The sequence below is a fragment of the Lissotriton vulgaris genome, chromosome 2_1 (assembly GCF_964263255.1).
Source record: "Lissotriton vulgaris chromosome 2_1, aLisVul1.2, whole genome shotgun sequence".
NCBI classification, from domain to species: Eukaryota; Metazoa; Chordata; class Amphibia; order Caudata; family Salamandridae; genus Lissotriton; species Lissotriton vulgaris.
Genome location: NC_141687.1, coordinates 1,507,988,195 through 1,507,996,023, shown reverse-complemented (window position 1 = coordinate 1,507,996,023; position 7,829 = coordinate 1,507,988,195).

Below are 7,829 nucleotides of genomic sequence, written 5' to 3'. Positions count from 1 at the left end.
TTGTTACCTCGTTTCAGACTATATTCGGTGTGATCCCTGCATTTTTTCATTTGATTTTTTCGAGTGTCTTTGGCGGTTTCCCCTTGCTCCTGGCTTTGGGAGCCAGCATTCTGCTTTTGTTTTGTGTATTGCAAAATGGATGCACAGTATGTGCCCCTCGACGTACAGTCCCGGCTGCTCCACCTGCGTAGAATACTATGGAGCGCTGCCTTTGGAGACTCTAAGTGTGGCGTATGGTTTATCCTTCCGGTTCTCTTTCTTCACCCACGTGCAGCCTGTTTTCAATTGCCTGGATTGTGATTTCAAATGGGTCCTGGATTTGTGTCTCTGCAACACGGTGTCTCCTGATCTGGGTTTTGATCTAATAATGAGTCCCTTAGTTGCTCATGAAATAGACTGTTGTAGTACAGGGATCATGGCCTGCGTAGCAGCACATGGGGTTCTAGGAAATTGGAACATTTGGACTGCGGCCAATGACTTTCTGGATCGTAGTTATCTTGAAGTAAGTCAGAGTTGTCCTCTGATGATGCTAGTGGCTCAGGCAATCGAGGAACATGTATATTCTTTCCCTTTGCTTAATTGGATGTCTGAAATGTTCATGGATGAAAACAACAACTTCTTGTTGGAAGCAGTTGCAACATTTGGGGCTTACACGTTGTTGGACTGAAGTGATAATTTTTTTGCTTCATAGACACGTGCTGGACTCGTGAATATTTTTACATTTTGTCTTGCTTTTTCAATACATATTTGAGGTATTTTCACACACCATAGCCACGTGTATTAGTATTTACTGATTTGAATTTTTTTGACTTCTCAATCCTAAATTTCAAGTTTGGCAAATTTCTGAACTTCGTTCTGTGTCCCTCGAACTTGAACTCTGCATTCTATGATGTTTGCCCTGAGTGCTGTGTGTTCACTGAACAGGGGTGGGTGTGGTGTGGTTCATGGGCCTCTTTCTGCGTGAATGTTAAGTTAGCATGGCTTATTAGAAGTTTAAATGCCATTTTTCCTTTTTGCTGCTTTTTGCACATGGCACTCCTTAGCTGTTTTTGCTGAGAAAGCTTTCACAAAGGTCTATACATGAGAAAGGGTTTATTTTTCGACATCTCTAGACATACATCGTGTCCGTACAGTGAGTGTTGAGCTGCCAAGGTTATCATAACGTGCGAGCCTGTTTATCGGCGTGTCCGTGTAACACATTTTAGACACAACATTTTGGCAGCTGCAAGCCGAGTAGGATTCTGGAGCCTTTATCATAGCACACTTGCCAGAATTTAACACACTTGGAAGATTCCAGGCATGCAGAGAGACTAACCGATCCTGATGTAATTTACACTTACTGAGCGGACAGATAAATGGGGTCCCCCTAAAGAATACTCCAGAGACCTTCTAAAGTTTTATAATACATAGTTCCTAGATAGGGAGGGCGCTTTAAATAGGCGCTTTTATCACCTGTTTGCACTATCATTGTAATATGATTCCTCCTTTTGTATTTTATGGAATTGTTACCATGCTGACCGTATTATCCTTAATCATATGTATGCTTATGTTGATTAAGCTACTGCGCTTGAGATCACGTCGTTAAAATAAACATTTTAACCTTATCGTATCTCTATTTTACTCCGATTGTGGACTGGTATTAACGTATAACAAAAGAGTGTTCTCACTTCCCGCCATTCCTGAGATAGTCCTAAGTCGCATGTTCTAGTTTGTCAAATCATTGGTTTCTTTGCTATAGGAGAAAGAGCCAATGTGACACTGATTGCTAGTCTGGTAGGGGATTTTGGGTACTAAGGTGAGTTTTGGCACACCCTGATTCACTGAGGTCCTACGTCTCTGTGCACAGTTCTGTGTTTGCGCAGAATCCCTGTAATAACACCTTCAATTCAAAGGAAGTTAGCACACCTTTCTTACATGTTTCTTCCAAAGACATCAGCTCAGGAGCAAGATCCTGAACGTTCACCTCTGTTGACAGCGTATCTTCATCCAGTTCTTCCAAGTTGGCCACCATCATAGTTGTGTCATCAATGCCATTGCATTCAAATAGGTTTGGCGCTTCTTTATCTGATTTCTGGATTAGGTCAGATTTATTCTCAAAACAAAACTTTCCTTTATCACACAGGGATGGTGGAAATGGGTGATTTTGAAGGCTGAATAAAGTATTAATTTAACACTCTCAGTGTTATGGAACGATGTACAGTCTCAAGAAAAGGTTGACATCTGTCTTCAGACTTGCAATCTTGTATGCTTGTTTGCCGCTGATTTTTGTAGCAGAAGACTTGAACAGTTAAAGGGAGTTCTTCTTATTTGGGTCATGAATATACCTTCCACAGTCAATAATGACTGACCTGCAGTAGTTCTTGCACTGTTGTTCACCAATGTCTTTGTACGCACTGTAATAATTACAGACTGGTTGAGGACATCAGGAGAATACAACGTCAGCAGATATGCCGTTACATTTAGAGAGGGATTATTAATTTCCCTGATAATCTCTGTAAGACTCAGCAACTGTTGCTTGAAGCTGTCCTGTGTTGTGAGGTCTTATTTATGGTGACAATGATTTGCATTTTCCAGGCTGCAACAGTTTTCAAACTCTGTGAGCAACCGTGATTGTTTAGGACCTGCTAGCACCCGCTTTCTGAACACAGACACATTTTCATTGTGTCCAAATGGCCCACAAGAACCTTTGACCAGCTCATTGTTCTATGCATGGGCTTGATTGATAGGCATGACTAAGAGCTTATTTGTTGTCTGGTGACCAACCCAATAGCTAACTTTGGCAAATTCTTCCAATATGGATGGTGGCAGGTTTTCCATGTTGTGAATATGGATAGGGATCCAGTGGGCATAATTCTGATGGTCCAAGGCGAAGAACAGTGGAAGCAGGGCTTTCAGTGACTACGCATACAACATAAAGCCAGATTCTCAATGAGCTCAGACAAGGAGGAGACCAATTAGTTCAAGCCTGAAGATGGAATCCCAGTACTGGAATGTTAGTCTCTTTATGATCATTTCTGATTCCTCAGTGTCTGTAGAGTGTGACGTAAGAAATGCATCTCTCCAAAGTTTCTTCCGAACAACAGCACACACCTGGTGTGCATGTCTTGTCTGGTTGATATGTGAGCAACTGAGGAAAGAATTGGCTGTTCCTGAGAAGGCATGTTCTGCTTGTGTCAGAGTGTTTATCCACCCAGAGCCTTCCAGGTAGTCGTCAATACAGCTAACTCTATGTGCAGTCCACCGAACATCACCATAAACTTGTCTTTGCCGTTCATCTTGGGCCATTTCCACTGTATGTACTTTGCCAACGCAAATGGTGTAGCATCCATTGCAACTACTGGGGTCTGCATGGGATTGAGTTACCTTGTTGACTGACAAACAATATCCATGCCATGCTTGTTCATGGCTGCTGAAGCTGCCTTCTAATAGAATAGAGGTAGAAAGTGTGAAAAAGTAGTCTTTTAATTTAAAGAAGGCCCTTTCTGATGGTAAGCATGGCAGGCTGACTGTCTCCCTTTTCTAGCTTCTCGTACTGAATAAGTTACAGAGATGATTCAATCAACACTTTCACATGCTTAATTGCTTCCACCAAATATCCCACAACTACCTTTGGCATGTTGATTTTTGGCACCTCAAGTGTAGACTCTCTGAGAGCTACTGTTGGTTACAGTGGTGAAGCTGTCAGGCAAAGATAAGTTCTTTCTCTCAGATTCTGCAGGTAGAGTGATAGCTTCTCTGGTCTGCCCTGAGTGTGACATTGATGGTTTCGAAAATATGTTGATCCCTGTGCCACAGAACGAGTCCTTGGCAGTTATGCTTGAAGGGTTGTGATCAAGACTGTCTATTGCACCAACTGTGAAAAGCCCAGTTTGAAGGTTAGATGGGCACATAACTCCTTCTCGCTGTTTTTTCTGGGAAAAAGCAGGTGCTAGCTGATTATCCACCTGAACAACTTGGTGGTCCCTAAAGCTAATTCCCAAATGGTGCAGTTAAGTTATCAATCTACTTGACTGTGTCGGGGTTTGCGCATTCAGACCTATGTACAACTAAAGTGGCGGTTCTAATGACAAAGAATGGCGAGATTTGATCACAGATTTTGTTGTCTTTTTGCATTTGAACATGATTGTTTGGGAGATAGTCAGAGTTTCCTGGGGTTTGTGCGAGTCTTGGTAGTTGATGACAAATCCATTCAACAACATTGAAACAAGCATTTTCAATGTAGTTTTTCAGAATTATTTCGACATTCTGATGGGAAGGTGGTATCGAAGTGATAACCATCAGATCCCAAGATGTCTTCTATAATGACATTGGCGGTTTATACCAATAAGGCAGCATCTCCTTAATAAACTCTAAAAGCATGTTTCAGCATTTGCTTCGTGCCTTGCTTTAAACGAGCAAAACACACAAGATGATGGACAGAATGTTGCACAATGGCAAAACATTCACCCCCAGTCACAGATCTGGGTTTAATCCATCATAATTGTGCTCACCAAGCCACCCCAGTTCAGACATGGCCATATACAAATCAGTCTTGACCCTGTACCTCATGGGCACAGTCCAGCCCGAACTGCCAAGCCATGTTATCCCTGGACCGGAATCAAGCATCCTAGGACTGGTTTCTGGCTATCAGCCATCTTCAGCCAGGATAGCTTGACTCCAGTGGCACAGTGAGCACGGGGCCCACGTCTGGGCATACCCTTTCCACATAGGTTGAACAGCAAAACACACAAGATGATGGACGGAATGATGCAAAATGGCAAAACATTCAACCCCAGTCACAGATCTGGGTTTAATCCATCATTATTTTGCTCACCAAGCCACCCCAGTTCAGACCTGTCCATATGCAAATCAGTCTTGACCCTGTGCCTCATGGGAACAGTCCAGCCCGAACTGCCAAGCCATGTCTTCCCTGGACCAGAATCAAGCATCCTAGGACTGGTTTCTGGCTATCAGCCGTCTTCAGCCAGGATAGCTTGTCTCCAGAGGCGTAGTGAGCACGGGACCCACGTCCGGGTATACCCTTCCCACATAGGCTGAACAGCAAAACACACAAGATGATGGACGGAATGTTGCACAATGGCAAAACATTCATCCCCACTCACAGATCTGGGTTTAATCCATCATTATTTTGCTCATCAAGCCACCCCAGTTCAGAAATGGCCACATGCAGATCAGTCTTGACCGTGTGCCTCATGGGAATAGTCCAGCCCGAACTCCCAAGCCATGTCTTCCCTGGACCGGAATCAAGTATCCTAGGACCGGTTTCTGGCTATCAGTCTTCTTCAGCCAGGATATCTTGACTCCAGTGGCACAGTGAGCATGGGACCCACGTCTGGGCATACCTTTCCCAAAGAGGGTGAAAAGCGAAACACACAAGATGATTGACGGAATGTTGCACAATGGCAAAACATTCACCCCCAGTCACACATCTGGGTTTAATCCATCATTATTTTGCTCACCAAGCCACCCTAGTTCAGACCTGGCCATATGCAAATCAGTCTTGACCCTGTGCCTCATGGGAACAGTCCAGCCCGAACTGCCAAGCCATGTCTTCCATGGACCGGAATCAAGCATCCTAGGACCGGTTTCTGGCTATCCGCCGTCTTCAGCCAGGATAGTTTGAATCCAGTGGCTTAGTGAGCACTGGACCCAAATCTGGGCATACTCTTCCCACATAGGGTGAACTGCAAAACACACAAGATGATGGACGGAATGTTGCACAATGGCAAAACATTCACCCCCAGTCACAGATCTGGGTTTAATCCATCATTATTTTTCTCACCAAGCCAAACCAGTTCAGACATGGCCATATGCAAATCAGTCTTGACCCTGTGCATCATGGGAACAGTCCAGCCCAAACTGCCAAGCCATGTCTTCCCTGGACCGGAATCAAGCATCCTAGGAACGGTTTCTGGCTATCCGCCGTCTTCAGCCATGATAGCGTGACTCCAGTGGCGTAGTGAGCATGGTACCCACACCTGGGCATACCCTTCCCACATAGAGTGAACAGCAAAACACACAAGGTGATGGACGGAATGTTGCACAATGGCAAAACATTCACCACAGTCACAGATTTTGGTTTAATCCATCATTATTTTGCTCACCAAGCCACCCCAGTTCAGACCTGGCCATATGCATATCAGTCTTGACCCTCTGCCTCATGGGAACAGTCCAGCCCGAACTGCCCTGCCATGTCTTCCCTGGACCGGAATCAAGCATCCTAGGACAGATTTCTGGCTATCAGCCGTCTTCAGCCAGGATAGCTTGACTCCAGTAGCTTAGTGAGCACGAGACCCACGCCTGGGCATACCCTTCCGACATAGGCTGAACAGCAAAACTTACAAGATGATGGATAGAATGTTGCACAATGGCAAAACATTCACCCCCAGTCACAGATCTGGGTTTAATCCATCATTATTTTGCTCACCAAGCCAAACCAGTTCAGACATGGCCATATGCAAATCAGTCTTGACCCTGTGCATCATGGGAACAGTCCAGCCCAAACTGCCAAGCCATGTCTTCCCTGGACCGGAATCAAGCATCCTAGGAACGGTTTCTGGCTATCCACCGTCTTCAGCCATGATAGCTTGACTCCAGTGGCGTAGTTCACCCTTGGGACTTTCAACTATGGGTTGAACCAAGATCTACCCTGGGAAAACGCAATAATATAGCACCAACACCGAGTTAATCATGATTTGCTGCATAAATAGAGCCCAAGTAATGATAATAAAAGGATAAATTGCCACCATTGAAGATCTGTTTTATATAAATCAAAATAACGATATAGATACCTAACTCGTAACTACTTAAGCAAAATACCGCTTTAAATATGGGCGGAGTCTGCCCAAGAGATAAATAGTAGTAGAAAAGGACTCCGCATAATCCTCCTTTTCGACACAAACCGCTGAGGGAAGCAGACACGTCTCGAGCTCCTTGAGCATTACAACGGTAAGAGTCCGACAAACTCCGCACGAACTCCGCATTACTTAAACTGAACTCTGTAAAGCCTTCCCCCATTGATTTAAAGTCCTATTCTAAACATAGTTTTATTTCCTCGTATCCTTCTTTTACCTAGCGGGCGTGGTACTTTTAACGGACATCCGATTTGAACTGCACCATCTTAATTACGAAAGTGGTGAGAGAAAAAAAGCGCGAAAAGTCGGCAACAATCCTCATCTCTTCAGCAAGCAATATCTAGGTAACAAATTTAAGCTTTGAACCGAGAAAAGTGCATAATCCCCTAAAAAAGAACTGCTATCGATAATATGGTTCAATTCTGTATTTTAGAATTGACCAGAGATTATATTTATAACGGAGGCAAAACCAGTAGAAGCCCGTTTACATCTGGATTTGAGACGATTTAACCATTTGACAGTCCTTTTCTCCTCCCCCGTTCTTTGGAAATCATCACTTGATAAGGGTAAATAACAAAAAAGAGAAGCAACTTTAAACTTTTGGAGGTTTCAAATATCAATTGGTACAAATCCATATATTCTCTCTAATTAAACAGACGACCAGCTTTAGTGATTACAACGCACTGTGTGGATGAGAATGACGGAGAACGCTTGATGTTCCCCCTTTTTAAAGTCGAGGAAAAGTAGATGCAGGTAGAAGTAAGATGGGAGCAGTGAACACTGTTTAAACAGGTAAGAAAATTAACCTATAGAATCGCTAATTACAGAGAGGAGAATTCAGAAACATTTTTTAGTCATTATAGAAAATAACAAATCGTAATTCTTTCCTTTAAAACAGATATCACATACCTACTCCAGATATTCAAGGAAAGGTGCCTTACTCCCTTCATCAACTCTGAACAATTTTTTTCAAAA